Source organism: Limulus polyphemus, unplaced genomic scaffold, assembly GCF_000517525.1.
Source record: "Limulus polyphemus unplaced genomic scaffold, Limulus_polyphemus-2.1.2 Scaffold1779, whole genome shotgun sequence".
Classification (NCBI taxonomy): Eukaryota; Metazoa; Arthropoda; class Merostomata; order Xiphosura; family Limulidae; genus Limulus; species Limulus polyphemus.
In genome coordinates, this window is record NW_013667389.1 from 147,401 (window position 1) to 164,178 (window position 16,778).

General features: G+C 32.7%; 1 protein-coding gene across 1 annotated transcript in view; it reads left to right on the top strand.

The window, feature by feature from the left end:
* The first annotated feature begins 2,640 nt into the window (after window positions 1-2,640).
* LOC111087135 (fibropellin-1-like) overlaps window positions 2,641-16,778 on the top strand; it is a 76,255-nt gene continuing 62,117 nt past the window's right edge. Inside the window, exon 1 of the mRNA XM_022392720.1 lies at window positions 2,641-2,719. The gene's annotated coding sequence lies outside the window, so the exon portion shown is untranslated. The remainder of the gene's footprint in view (window positions 2,720-16,778) is intronic.

Consider the following 16,778-nt stretch of genomic DNA (forward strand, 5'->3'; position numbering starts at 1 on the left):
AGGGATTGACCGTCACGTTATAACACCCCCACGGCTGAAAGGGCGAGCATGTTTGGTGTGACGGGGACTCGAACCCGCGACCCGCAGATTGCGAATCGAGCTCCTTAACCGCCTCGCCATACCGGACCACCCTAATTTAGAAGTGATAGACTAAAGGGAAGGAAGGTAGTTCACACCATCCACCATCAACTTTTGTGGTATACTTTGCCAACAAAAATTGGTATTGAGCTTCACATTATAACATTCCCGTGGCTAAATGGGGAAGCATGTTCTGTGATGAGGAAGAAGATTAAATCAAAACAGTTAAAAGAAGCATTTTATACGTGAAACATGGTAATAACTTAGTTTATTTACTGTACATTGTTTTGGTTAGGACAGAAAAATAAAAAAAAACTTTACTATAATTTTGATACAACGTAAACAACAATCGTGTTCATATAGCTATTCCAGACTCTACAAAAACAACACAAAAATTAAACAGAATGCTACAGAACAAACAGATATAAATGTATAATATTTTACACTCTATTTCATATTGTAACGTACAGTTAACATATCTATTTTTGTTGTTTAATAAACATACAAAACGTACAGTTAACATATCTATCTTTGTTGTTTAATAAACATACAAAACGTACAGTTAACATATCTATCTTTGTTGTTTAATAAACATACAAAACGTACAGTTAACATATCTATCTTTGTTGTTTAATAAACATACAAAACGTACAGTTAACATATCTATCTTTGTTGTTTAATACACATACAAAACGTACAGTTAACATATCTATCTTTGTTGTTTAATAAACATATAATCGCTTTAGTTCTGTATTCGAATGCTCTTACTTCCGGGCAACATTCTAAATAAACCATGGAATTATTTTTGTTGGCTCTTCACTTGAACAATGTTGTTTTAAAGTAACTTGCCCATTTATAACTTTCCAAAACAAATTTCATAAAAATGTTTTTTGTACAGTCTAGACCTGTTTACTTAAGTAAATCAATGAAAACAAACAAACAACGATTCCACCGTATTTTCATATTACGTGCAATAGAAAGTTTAACACTACAAGTGCGTTTTAAACAATAACTTCGTATTCTTTATAAACAGTGCTCGTGAATAATTGTAACATTTCTGGAATATACAGTTCGAAGAAAAAGTATTCCGTCTTTTCAACTGTGCTATAAATACAAATTTAAGATTAAAATTCACTTTATATCTGTTATTCGCCAATAATATATATATATATACCGTTTATTCACGTGTGCTTTGTCAATACGTTCTAAACTGGGCAAATGTGTTTTAAAATATATATTTTGCTTTTGGTTCGCTCCGTATCAGTTTTTATATTCCACACATATATTACAGTCCCCACATAATCATAGCTCTTAACCTTAAACATGAATAAACTTGTTCGGAACACAACTTACAGATAAGATTCAAATATTAAAGCTACCAAACAAAGAAAAGTTACATTTTTGAAACATTTCAAGCCTAGAAGTTGTTGGAAAAATATTTGCAATTTTCTGTAATCCACTGTCCTTTGTTTGTTTCAGATAATATTGGAATTTTTTTCAAAGCTTTTGTAATTATTTTATTATCATGTCTAATTACCTTGGCATGCCATGGCTGACATACTCTTATCTGTAAATAATAGATCCGGGCATGACCCATTGGTTAGCGTGTCAGGTTGCAAGTCGAAGGGTCAAGGGTTCGAGACGCTCTGGTGAGATATAAGTGTCATAGCTAATCCAGTTATTCGGTTCAAAAAAGCGAGCCCACACCCCAGTGGCACAGCGGGATGTCCGCGGACTTACAACGCTAGAAACCGGGTTTTGATACCCGTGGTGGTTAGAGCACAGATAGCCCATTATGTAGCTTTGTGCTTAACTTCAAACAAACAAATAAAAGAGCCAAGTCCTTGTTACAGCCGATACTGCAGCTCTCCCTTTAGTTAAAAGTGCAAAAATATAGATGGCTCTGTCTGAACTTTGAAATCACTTATGTAGGCATAAGATGTCGTTTCAATTCTCTAAACTAATGTATTCCATTATTAAAGCTTTATAAAAACATTCTAACATATGGTTTATCTTAAATTTCTACTGCTCTGTAGGATACCGGTAGTAGTTAAAAATGTTCAAGAATAAATATATTCCACTTATAATGGAGATAAACTAAAACTTTTAATGTTACTTAAAACGTTCAACAGATAATCATTCGATATAGAAAATTGTATTTGTTTCCAGTGCAAAAACCAATTTCATCAGATAGGTGAAAACTCGTAGGTGTTTTCGAGAGTGATATTTGAATTGTCTGTTTACGTATAAGTTGAATATTCTTTAGGTTGATCTAAGGATGAAGGCCAACTATCTCACAATAACTGTGTATGTACACGTGACACATTTGTATGGCAGTTGCGTTGACGAGTTGCGACAAGTACTGGTATATTTCTTTGTTTTTTTAGTCCCTCAATTGCAGCTGTGCTGCTTGATACAAGGCATGTTTTGATGAGCTGAAGTTGCAATGGTTTCGTTAGAGACCGCTAGGCGGGGATAGGCAGCAGGCGCGCTTAGTTGACCCAGCTAGTTGGTGTTCGAGCCACAGCTGGCATGCTACCGCTAGGAAAACTCTGCCTGAAAGCCAACGCTGTTCTTGAATTAGCTCTACATTTGAAAGAGTAACTTCCTGATACGCTCAGCATAAGTAATATCAGAAAAGGTAAGTTTGAGTTGTTGTTGTTTTCTATATATATTATTCAAAGTTTTAATTTAGATGAGAAAAAACGACCACACTTGACATCTATACAGTTTTACGTTGTGCTAGAAAGACAATTCAGATGATAATGCTTTATATTAAGTACTGTAGATAACAGAGCATTATGTGGGTTTGTCAAAGTACGAGGTTCCGATCTAAACGGCTGAGTAACTGACTAAACAAGGAGTAGAAACTTTTGTAACAACTTGTTGATTCGAACGTTGTTACACAGATCGACCAAGTACGTAATATCAAACACGATGTTGCCCCTAATCTAGTGCGTCTTTACGTTTTAAAAGATTGCCATAAACAGGTGTACGGCGTACAAGGTATGGACTGTTTGTTTTTAAAAAAACCCAACAAAAAACATTATTTTGCAGTGTCAAACTTTTTTATTTATTTGTAATAGCTAAAGTAAGATAATCCTGATGAAGCTCTAATTTAATGATTCAGAATCTCATTAGTAAATATTCAACACACACACTGTGAAGTTATGGTTAACACCAAAAATATTAAATGATTGGATAGGAAAAAAATGGCGTGTTATCAGAAAAGTACTTTGTTAAAATTCTCATAACAAGAAGCGTATGGGACAAAGACATTTAATTGAAACTATTCCAGAGAAGTATCGTTAAAGGAAAATCTACGTGTTCGCATCAATTAAACTAGAGGGGCACTCAGTGGGGCGCGTACCTTCGCCACGCAGCGTTGATCATATTCGGCTCTAACAAAATACGAAAATGTGTTCGTATGTCTGTCGTCGTCTACGGCAGAACAATGAGGAATAATATTCTACATAAGTCCACAAAATCTAATCAAAATCCGATCATTTTTGGCTGAGTTATAGAGGGAAAAATAACGTAAAAAATTGGTCACCATGTTAACATATAGGAATTTTTTTTTCGTGACATTGCTCTGACCTTGACACTCCAAAACTAATCACTTCTAAGTTGAGTCATAGTCCAAATGTATACCAGCTTTTTTCCAAATCCATTCACCCGTTTTGGAGAAATCCTGTTGACAAACACACACATATAGGGGTGAAAACATAACCTCTGTCACCCTTGTAATTGCACATTGTAAGTTTCAATTATCAAACTCGGTGGACAGTTAGTTTCAGTGTGTTTCAACAGGGGACAGTAAACGACGCCGTACACTGAACCCCCTGCAGTTTTATATTTAATTGTTTCAAGACTATATCAAACAGTAATCAGCACTTTTGCCAAACATTTGACACTTTATAACTGTATTACTATTACCGTACGAATAATGTCGGTACAGTATTGATAATCGTTTTTGAAGATCACAACTTTTGTATGAATTTGGACTATTATTATTTGTTTACATTTGTTTGTTTGTTGTTAATCGTAAAGCTACACAATTAGCTATCTATGCTGTGCCCACTACGGGTATCGAAACCTCGATTCTTAGCGTAATAAGCCTTCAGACATATCGCTAAGCCGTCCCTCAATCGAATGGTAAGTCTACGAACTTACAACGCTAAAATATGTGGTTCGATTCCCCTCCAATGTGACTAACTATACCACTGAGCCACTGGGAAGCGTTTTTTTTTGTTTTTTTACTCAGTAACTGAACAGTATAAACACAAACAGTTATGTAATCTACTTAAGTAAATTCTACAACTCAAATGAGCTTACAATCAAAGATTTAAAAACGAAAAACCCGTTATACAACCTCGTGCATTGTTTCATAATTTCTAATGGATATATATTTTGATACACACGTCGTGAAATATACTGATCCACACTTTCCTTGAGAGTTCGTCTGTTGTAACTTTTCAAACTAATAACGTTCGTAAACATATCATCTTTTCATCTGTTGTAACTCTTCAAACTAATAACGTTCGTAAACATATCACCTTTTCGCCTGTTGTAACTCTTCAAACTAATAACGTTCGTAAACATATCACCTTTTCGTCTCTTGTAACTCTTCAAACTAATAACGTTCGTAAACATATCACCTTTTCGTCTGTTGTTACTCTTCAAACTAATAACGTTCGTAAACATATCACCTTTTCGCCTGTTGTAACTCTTCAAACTAATAACGTTCGTAAACATATCACCTTTTCGCCTGTTGTAACTCTTCAAACTAATAACGTTCGTAAACATATCACCTTTTCGTCTCTTGTAACTCTTCAAACTAATAACGTTCGTAAACATATCACCTTTTCGCCTGTTGTAACTCTTCAAACTAATAAAGTTCGTAAACATATCACCTTTTCGTCTGTTGTTACTCTTCAAACTAATAAAGTTCGTAAACATATCACCTTTTCGTCTCTTGTAACTCTTCAAACTAATAACGTTCGTAAACATATCACCTTTTCGTCTCTTGTAACTCTTCAAACTAATAACGTTCGTAAACATATCACCTTTTCGTCTCTTGTAACTCTTCAAACTAATAACGTTCGTAAACATATCACCTTTTCGTCTGTTGTTACTCTTCAAACATATCACCTTTTCAGAATTTTGCTTGGAGTCAAAGCAACTCGAGTCTGAATTTCTCTCCCTGATGATGATGATGATGGTAACCTTTTCAGATCTATTGTTAAATAATGAACAGACGATGAATTATAGGAGGAATAATATCCTGGACCCTGAGCTCCTTGTGTCGAACGAGTTACATCTGCATGAACAGTATAAACGTAGGTTTTCCAGCTGTACAACACTTGTTTTTGTACGAACTTGGTGTGTAGAGTTTGATTATTTTCGCGTTTCACTTCAATTTATCATAAGGAAGCTGCGCGTGTCTTTTCGGTTATGTCAGTTGCACAGTATATCATTAAATATAGTAAGTTTGTCTGATAAACGCACTTGGTTTGAAACAAATTGTGATGGTTACGAATGGAGGTTAAAAATATCGTAAACCTAACTTTTTTTACGCAGACTTCTTCGTCATTGGAAGTTTGGGAGGTATTTATATATAACGTATGTTGCTTACAAATATTGGCTCCAAGGCTCAGGCCCTCTAACCCGTTTAATTACAAGTATTACGAATTCCAAGATTTTGGAATACTGACCAGAGGGTAAAGCAGACGGTAGGTAGCATCCTGCAAGCTTCACGAAGGAATTGACTGTCACTCATGCGTACGCATAGCTTAAAGTATGGTAAACATTTTAAGGTATCGCACAAATTCTCATTTGGATCGTCAACTTCGAACTCCAGAACTCTACTACAGAATCCACCCCTTCGTAAAGAGTTGGAGTTGGTGTATACATCAAACAGAGAACATGTTTGGTTTAATTTTCTTATTGAAGAGTTTTGAATTAATTTTTTCATTAATATTACGTTTATAAAATGACTTTATTCAACAGCTATATTTTTCCCTATTTTATATTCCTCTTACTTTTTTGTTTAATGTTTTTTATAAACGTTCTTAAAGTCTAAATCTAAAAGGTGGCGCCGCCTTGTGATCATAATGTAATCTACTAGAGGGTAAAATTTAAATTGGATTCTTGTATAAAATCTTTAGGCAGCACTGTCAAATAACAAAAACAACAACAAAACCTAAGTGATTTTAAAATATGCCATCAGTGTGTATATCGTGATCATCGATTCAAAATGATCAGGGTTAGCTATGTAAAATGGCCAAAAGCTGAATCAGTTTGTTTGAACTACACTGTTAACCACGTAAGACAACAATTAAAAAATAAATTAAGAACACCAATTGACAATATTCATGACTTTTTTTTTTCGTTATACTTGTTACGTGACTTGCAATTTGATTACGTTTTGTATAATATTAATAATGTGCTGATCACAACACATTTATCTCTTCATTTGTTACATTCGTATCATGTATCATACACTTTACGTGATGTTTCAGTACTTATCTCTTCATTTGTTACATTCCTATCATGTGGCATACACTTCACGTGATGTTTCAGTACTTATCTTTTCATTGGTTACATTCCTATCATGTGGCATACACTTTACGTGATGTTGCAGTACTTATCTTTTCATTTGTTACATTCCTGTCGTGTGGCATACACTTTAAGTGATGTTGCAGCATTTATATCTTCATTTGTTACATTCTTATCATGTGGCATACACATTACGTGATGTTGCAGTATTTATCTCTTCATTTGTTACATTCCTATCATGTATCATACACTTTACGTGATGTTTCAGTACTTATCTCTTCATTTGTTACATTCCTATCATGTGGCATACACTTCACGTGATGTTGCAGTATTTATCTTTTCATTTGTTACATTCCTATCATGTATCATACACTTTACGTGATGTTTCAGTACTTATCTCTTCATTTGTTACATTCCTATCATGTGGCATACACTTCACGTGATGTTGCAGTATTTATCTTTTCATTTGTTACATTCCTATCATGTGGCATACACTTCACGTGATGTTGCAGTATTTATCTCTTCATTTGTTACATTCCTATCATGTAGCATACACTTTACGTTATGTTGCAGTATTTATCTCTTCATTTGTTACATTCCTATCATGTAGCATACACTTTACGTTATGTTGCATTACTTATCTTTTCATTGGTTACATTCCTGTCGTGTGGCATACACTTTACGTGATGTTGCAACATTTATATCTTCATTTGTTACATTCCTATCATGTGGCATACACATTACGTGATGTTACAGTATTTATCTCTTCATTTTTTACATTCCTGTCCTGTGGCATACACTTTACGTGATGTTGCAGTATTTATATCTTCATTTGTTACATTCCTATCATGTGGCATACACTTTACGTGATGTTGCAGTATTTATATCTTCATTTGTTACATTCCTATCATGTGGCATACACTTTACGTGATGTACTTTGTAACCTAAGATAATTGTTTTACTACATTGTTATCTTATGAAATATGTACACTAATTTCACTGGTTCAGGATGCTAATATATTTATATGTTAGTCATCACACACACACACATATCCGAGTTATAATTCCGTAGACATTATTCACAACTTTAAGGTTCATATTTTATTATTTTGGTTTCAACAACTTGTTAAAGCGAAATAGTGTTTTCAACTTTGAGAAGAAGGATATAAAAGGTTTTTCTACACTATAGTTTTCACTTAGATATGTGAAAATATTGACAAAGTAAAAAGGGGAAGCGAGATTACTTAATTTTACAAATAACAAGAACGGAGAATCAAAATGAGTTTTCTATAATAATGAACAATGTATTATGCTCATTTTTTTTATCATTTGCTTTTTTTTTGTCGTGTTTATCGCGTGTGTTAACAGTTGAGCCAATTTCTCACACTAGATTTTTTTTAATTATGTGCATATTTAAAACTTTCAAATTATTTGGAGCAATGTGAGCTTATTACAGCAATATATAGTTGTTGTTGTTTTTTTGTTTAAAGTTAATAAGCGTTTATGGACATGGTCTCCACTTAGTATTTTATATGGTTAGATACTGAAGTGACACAGTTCTTTCAAACTTTGTCTGTAGATTTTAAAATCTATATCCATTTTATGATTAGCCCGTAACTAACATAGGCTCTGCATAGGAAAATTACGTGATGTGGTACAGTAATTGATGTAGACCTTGCATAGGGAAATTACCGAGTGTGTTCGAGCAATTAGTATAGACTCCGCATATGAAAATTACTTGGTATGGTTCAGTAATTTATGTAGGCTCTGCACAGGAAAATTACGCGGTGTGGTTCAGTGATTAATATATACTCTACATAGGAAAGTTACGTGGTATGGTTCAGTAATTTATATAGGCTCTGCACAGGAAAATTACGTGGTGTGGTTCAGTAATTTATATAGGCTCTGCACAGGAAAATTACGTGGTGTGGTTCAGTGATTAATATATACTCTACATAGGAAAGTTACGTGGTATGGTTCAGTAATTTATATAGGCTCTGCACAGGAAAATTACGTGGTGTGGTTCAGTAATTAATATAGACTCTACATAGGAAAGTTACGTGGTGTGGTTCAGTAATTTATATAGGCTCTGCACAGGAAAATTACGTAGTGTGGTTCAGTAATTTATATAGACTCTAAATAGGAAAGTTACGTGGTGTGGTTCAGTAATTTATATAGGCTCTGCACAGGAAAATTACGTAGTGTGGTTCAGTAATTTATATAGACTCTACATAGGAAAGTTACATGGTATGGTTCAGTAATTTATATAGACTTCACATAGGAAAGTTACGTGGTATGGTTCAGTAATTTATATAGACTCTACATAGGAAAATTACGTGGTGTGGTTCAGTAATTAATATAAACTCTGCATAGGAAAATTCCAACGCGTTAAACACGTAACTTCTTTAAACACACGCAGCTACGTGGTTTTTATATTCAGTCTATAACACTTTCTTTAGTATTTTAAATCGATTGAAAATTGTTATAATAACCTAACATTCCTTTCTTATTTTATCTCTTAACAGCAGCATTCATTAGGACAATAAACACAAGTTAGAAGTATTTAATGCATCAATAAGCTGAGAGGTTGGATAACGTTTGTTTTTGAAGCATATTGGAAAGTAGTTGGTAACATGAAATGTATGTGATATTTTTGCCATCTGTGCTACATCATGAAGGATAAATCTATAAACAAAGCGTGACATTATTATTGTGAAATTGCATCACACCACATCTTTGGATTGAAAAATTCCATGTATCACGAACTTCGGAGTTTTACTCCCGTGTAAAACTTCATGAACTTAACACACTTTCACGGGTAAGTAATTAACACAACATGAAAGTCACATTAAACGGTTGTATTGTCAGAAGCTATATATTTCTTTAATATTTCAATTTAGATGTTTGTTTGTTAGAATAAACATGCCATTACATGATGATGAGGTAATGATCTAGAAATTTCTCGTTCTCAATAGAAACAAAAGCACAATATAAATAATAGTGAGTCAATGATTGAATCAGTTCAGTGCCAGTCAGTGAGTTATTCAGTTCTGTTGTTCAGTTAGTAAAATCAGCAGTGAATTAGTTAGCGAGTTTGTTGTTTATCGATTGGCGAGAACTAATTTAGCATTAACAGTAAGTTTATTTGTCACTTAGGCATATCATTAACCTCAGAATTTCCGTTCAAACCTGTTTGGGAAGTTAGGCCTACAAGTAAATGTCGCCTGTAACAAACGTGAAAGAAGAAATGAATTAATTCAACATCGTTACCTAGACTAGACTTCACATTATTTTTTACCAAATAATAAAAAAACTCGCCAAACAGTATAATACGATACAACAGTATGTTGACTGTTTAATTAGTCATTTAAAACTGTGAACTCGTTATTCGCAAATGATGTGTTTTTTGTGCACTGCTAACAAGAGTAGTTTGTTACGTAAATAAAAAGCGATGAAATTTTAATTCAGATAAATAACTTATGAATTTTTTCCCATTTCCTTTATCAAAAAAAAAGTTACTTTTTAACAACTAAAGTCGTTACATCTTTAAAAATACAATAAAAATCAACGAGATCTTGATCTTTTCGTATAAAATAAGAAAACTCTATTTTTCTTTGTATGTTCAAGAGTATTTGATAAAACATAATCACAAGTTCATCAGGAACCATAAGTTATTTCTAAGCACCGTATTCTTTGTGTAGCACATCTAATCGATTCTTTGTTGTACGAAGTATAAAGTTATTCTTTTGTGTAGTTTCAGACTGCAGAGCTAGCTATGAAAGTAAGAGACAGTTTTACGAGATCCTTTTCTAAAGGAAATTCAATGGAAATATCGAGATCATATTTTAAATGGGCTTTGGGACGTGGTCAGAAACCACGAAGCGAGCATATAACGTCCTTCATGTTGAACATAAGTATTTCTGCTTCTCTAAAGGTACGAGCGAAGCATCTGTTCTGATCAATAGTCTGAAAATCCTCAACCCCCAAAACGAGGCGTGCTTCTGTTGAAAGCTGTATCGTATGACGCTTCATTTAATTTCTTGTGTTACTGAATTATTTTCTTTTTATTATTTTAAAGAGGATCACGAAATGTCAAGTAGAGACTGTTTTTTATCTTATCGTGATAGATATTGGATATTTGTAAAGTTTTAAGGAGTTTGTAAAAACTGAGACCATATATATGTATTCTGATGTCTGCTCAGCGGTAAGTCTGAGGGCTTATAACGATAAGAATCGGGTTTCGGTACTCGCGGAGGACACGGCACAGATAGCTCATTGTGAAGCTTTGTGCTAAACGAGAAACAAGCCAACTTTTTCAACCTGTAAGCAAATAAAATACTGTACTCGCCTGAATTAAAGAATATGTTAACGCTAGCGCTCTCTGTTTGGAAATTATCATGTCTTAATGATGTGCAATTAATATACATAAAACCATGTATTAGCAAATGTTATAACATGCCTATTAAATTTAGTTTATGATCAAGGAAAAATATAAGAAATATATCATTTTCCAGACGTTTCTGCTATGATTAGTGTCTAGCGAAACGCTTCAGCAGATATTTCTTTTGCAACATCTCAACCAACAATTGGTCCAGTTATTAGCAGTATGCCTGCGGACTTATACTACTAGAAACCGGGTTTCGATACCCGTGGTTGGCAGAGCATAGATAGCCCTTTGTGTAGCTTTGTGCTTAATAACAAACACCAACAACAATGGTCCAGTTATCAACGCTATTTTTGAGTTTTGAACAACTCGACTTTCAAGATCTAAATATCTATATAAGCCGATGTTTCCATTTATGAACGTTGTATTTTAATATTTGTGCAAGAACTCAGCTAACAGATGTTTCCGTATATCAAAGCTATCTTCAAGTTTTGTACAACGAAAATCTCTTTCAAATAGAAATTATAATTTATGTATCTTTAGTAGAATCTGTTATACGTTGTGGATTGACAATATATGGTTCAACAAGTAACATTCACCTAAAAAATAAATATAATTCAAAGAGAATGTTTAAGATGATAATCTTAAATAAAAACGACGAACTTAATGCAGATGTTACGTTAACAAATGGAATTATAAGAAATCGGTTATTTTATGTAAATGAACTTTATAAATACATAATAATTTTGAATTTCTATTATAGTTTAAATCAGAAAGTACTAAAAAATCATATGTATGGTACTAGAGCATTAGAAAATATGTATTAGAGAATTCCAAATTACAATAACAACTATGGAACAATAGTAAAGGAGTATAAAATACCATATGTAATGAACCAACTCCCCAAAGAGTTATGGAATGTAAATACAGAGTATAAAATACCATATGTAATGAACCAACTCTCCAAAGAGTTATGGAATATAAATACAATTGCAGAGTTTAACAAAATTAAAAGATTAGTTACCAACTAATGTTCATAGACAAACTGAGTTATATTCATTGAATTATACTTTATTTATATAGGATTAATATTATCATTAACTGAAATTTTTAGTACATATGTTATTGTTTGTTTGTGATAAAGATACAATAGCATTCCAGGATATTTAGTTTTTGTGTTATGTTCAATAAGTTGTTGATTTCAGATATACGTTAATACAAAATGATGATTGAGATAGATTTCTAATATCAATTTCGCCGTTTAGTGTTTTATTTATTGATATTTATTAATATATATAGAAACTTTTGTTCACAGTTATTAAGGACTTTTCTACAAATAAACTGATTAAGCTTCGTGGAAACTTCTTTATATTCATGTGTTTATTTTTTATTGATATGTACATATTGTATGTGATACACACAAAAAAGTAAAACCTAACATCAATTAGCCATACAATGAAGTATTTTTGTTATTGTTAACCTCTAGCTAAATACAATATTTTACTTTGTTTTAACGTAACCTCATAACCCTATGAAAACAGTTTACAGTGTTTACAACATTGTCTTGATTTGTTATCAGTTTTAATGGAGAACTCGATATAAACAAGTACGTTAGTTATTATATGGGAGTTTTGCTGCTAAACTTCCATAATACACGTTTTGACCTGATAAGTTGACAAATGATCAACCACTAGGGGGCAGGTCACAGAATAGACCTTTTTACATTCTGAATGTTTTAAATTCAATAATTTCAGAGACCTGTCAAAGGTGAAAATAGGCAAGAAATATATATAAATATTTATATATATATATGTGTGTATGTGTATGAAAGAAAAAAAAACTGTTTATTTAGATCTAAAATAAATATTAGGATTATTGTTGTTAGAAGCAATCATTACGCAGTCATGTCAGGGAGATTTCATGGTACCTTTCTGGTCCGTGCTAATAAGTATCTTAAGACTGAATAAAAAAAAAAGAAAATTCGATTTTCGTGATTGGGCGAAAATTAATCACCAAAATGTGCATCATTTACTTAAAAAAAAAGTAACTAGCCTAAAACGTTAGTGTTTAAATAACCTGCATTTTTTATATCATTATATACCTAAAGGTTAACATTTATGTGGTCTATTGTTACTTGAGTATTTACAAAACTGGTCACTTGTGTCATTGTAATGGAAAGTCCAGAATTAGAGGTAACCTTGAACGCGGTCCTGTAAGAGAAACATCGCGATACCTTTCTCTCGCTCAAGCCACTTCTATAGAACTAGCCCCCCTCCCCAGTGGCACAGCGGTATGTCTGCGGACTTACAATGCTACAATTCAGGTTTCGATACCCATGGTGGGCAGAGCATAGATAGCCCATTGTGTACCTTTGTGCTTAATTTCAAACAAACAAACTATAGAACTAGTCTATTATTGTTGCCATCTGATTGATGGTAATGAAGAAATAGCCTTAAAACAAACTGCCATGGTCGAAAAATAACTCTCCGCTTCTTGTTTATGTACTTATTCACTAACAAGTTAATGAAACTTTAAATTAATTTCCCTCCCGGTGGGTCAACGGTGAACTTAGGGACTCACTATGCTAAAATATGGGATTCGATTCCCCACGGTAGATAGAGCGAAGATAGCGCATTGTGTAGCTTTTCACTGGAAAATATGCACAACCTTATAAATCAACGAAATTAATTAGTTTACTTTAACGTTTTTACTTTGAAGTAAAATACGTGCAAGTAATTTGAACGAGATGCCAAACTTTAAGTGATAAAAGTGTCCAATTTTGTTTCTTTAACTTCATCCAGTATTAGACAGTTTACAGGAAAGCCCAAAATTATATCTAAAGTTCGTTAAAGAACGCGTATTTTCTGGGAATTATTAGTCATAATAACACATATGTCATATGGTAAACTGGTGTCTTCTGCAATGGTAAATTATGTTATTAAACCTAGTAAGTAGAAACCAGGAGCGTAGCTTTGTAAAAAAAATAATAATAACTTTACAAGAACCATGAAAATATTGTTAATTTAATGTCAAAAATTAGATCTGATAACCCTGACACCGATCGCGTAACATCAAACTGTTTTCACTTGAATATAAATCTCTTCATGAAATCAGATAGTAAAAATATCGAAGACAATGCATAGATTAAAAATTAAGTTATTGCATGGAACTAGAAGACAGTGCATATATTAATAAAGTTAAATTACTATGTGGAACTAGAAGACATTGCATGTATTAATAAAGTTAAATTACTGTGTGGAACTAGAAGACAGTGCATGTATTAATAAAGTTAAATTACTGTGTGAAAGTAGAAGATAGTGCATGGATTAATAAAGTTAAATTACTGTGTGAAACTAGAAGATAGTGCATGTATTAATAAAGTTAAATTAGTGTGTGAAGCTAAAAGACAGTGCATGTATTAATAAAGTTAAATTACTGTGAGTAACTAGAAAACAATGCATGTATTAATAAAGTTAAATTACTGTGTGAAAGTAGAAGATAGTGCTTGTATTAATAAAGTTAAATTACTGTGTGTAACTAGAAGACAGTGTATGGATTAACATAGTTAAATTACTGTGTGGAACTAGAAGACAGTGTTTTAGTTAGTAAGTAAGACTACCGTGAGGAACAGAGACAGTGTATAGATTAGAAAGCAAGTTATCGTAGGGAACTAGAAGACAGTATATAAGTTAGAAAGTGAAGTTATATCGAAGAGCTAGAAAGCAGTGTGTGGATTAGAAAAGTCAGTAATCGTGGAAAAGTACAATAATATATCTTTAGATTAAATTATTGTTAGAAATTCGAAGATAGTTCATGAGTGAGAAAGTTTGATTTTCTTGGAGAATTAGAGGAGAACAGAATGAATAAGAAAGTTCGAGGGAAACTAGATTACAACGAATGGATTATAGAGTTCTCTAGAAAGTACCACTTACACGTTTTAATGTTTTTATTATTTTACTAATAGCACCACCTTTCGAGGTGTTATTGTAACACCAAGTAACTAATACAATATTACTATGTTTAACATGAACACCTGACAAGTTATACAGAATGTAACTTATTAAAAGTATTAGAGTAAAACACCTACTGGTCGAGGTGTTATTGTAACACCAAGTAACTAATACAATATCACTATGTTTAACATGAACACCTGAAACGTTATACAGAATGTAACTTATTAAAAGTATTAGAGTAAAACACCTACTGGTCGAGGTGTTATTGTAACTAATACAATCTTACTATGTTTAACATGAACACCTGACAAGTTATACAGAATGTAACTTATTAAAAGTATTAAAGTAAAACACTTTCTGGTCGTCTTTCATAACTTCCACATTTATCATATTCTCTTCGCTCAATAACTACGTATAAGAAACAGTGTGTCTTTGCAATACAACTACAAAATGTGATTTATACGGACATAGTTGGGCTCATCAGCAATGCATGAAAATTTGAGCGCAACAGACTGTTTTTGTTCAAGCCCAAATCTGCACAGTGTATCAATCAATAATCTTAAATAAATTGCTAAGGCTATGGGTAATTACATCCAAAATACGCCAGTTAGCGTTTTCCCAACTAACGGGTTGTTAAGAAGCATAACAGGTGTTAATGTTTCCACCCAGTATACGTATTTTAGGAATGAGAATGATATAAAAAATGTCAAAAAGCACATGTGTGCGTTTCTAACTCCAGTCGAAGGAATAGTTTATCCCTGCCTTTACATTCACATGACAGTGCGTTAAAATATCATAAAAATGTTTGAATCTAATTAGTATTCTAAAGGTTCCAAAAAATAACACCAGAATACATCTTAAATACGTTAAAGAGTTGTTCTTCACAAAGGTTACACTCATCAGTTTTATTACGTGTATTGCAGATAGAACCAGAGTACTGAGTAAATTAGAAAGTATGTAAATGATTCTGGGAAACCTGATGACTTACGATGAACTGGAAGCTAAATACGGTAATCATCAACGTGTCCATTAAATAATGATGTGGCGAATAACGTAAATTATAATAGGTACTGTTGCCCTAGCGTTTAAACCATCTATTAAAATGTTAATTGCTCAGAAGTGAAACACATTTTAGTCCAAAACGGTTTATTAAACCCATTTCATCGAACTAGTTGGTGCAGAAAATGTTCCGACACAAATGACGTGCAGAAATTTTGATTTAACGTCAGTGTAATAGAAGGCGTGAGAACTAAAGTATTGACGCCATGTATATTTTACTCTAAGAAAGTAGATTACATTTCAAAGAGCAGAATGGGCCTCTAAGATCTAATTTTTCAGTCGCTGACTGAAAGCAGTTTCAAATTTCAACATTGTATTTCTAACTAAAAAGTAAAAAAAAAAGTGTTCCTTTTGAAGTTTATGTAAACGTAATTTATTATAATGCAATTGAGCTAATTTTTGCTATGATCACGAAATTTACATCAGTGGATCTCTTAGTAACTTCAGTAGTATACCTTCATAATTCACATATTATAAGGCTAATTAGAACATCAAATTAACATCAGTGATCGCTTAGTAACTTCAGTAGTATACCTTCATAATTCACATATTATAAGGCTAATTAGAACATCAAATTAACATCAGTGATCGCATAGTAACTTCAGTAGTATACCTTCATATTTCACATGTTATAAGGCTCTAATTAGAACATCAGTGGATCGCTTAGTAACTTCAGTAGTATACCTTCATATTTCACATGTTATAAGGCTCTAATTAGAACATCAAATTAACATCAGTGATCGCAT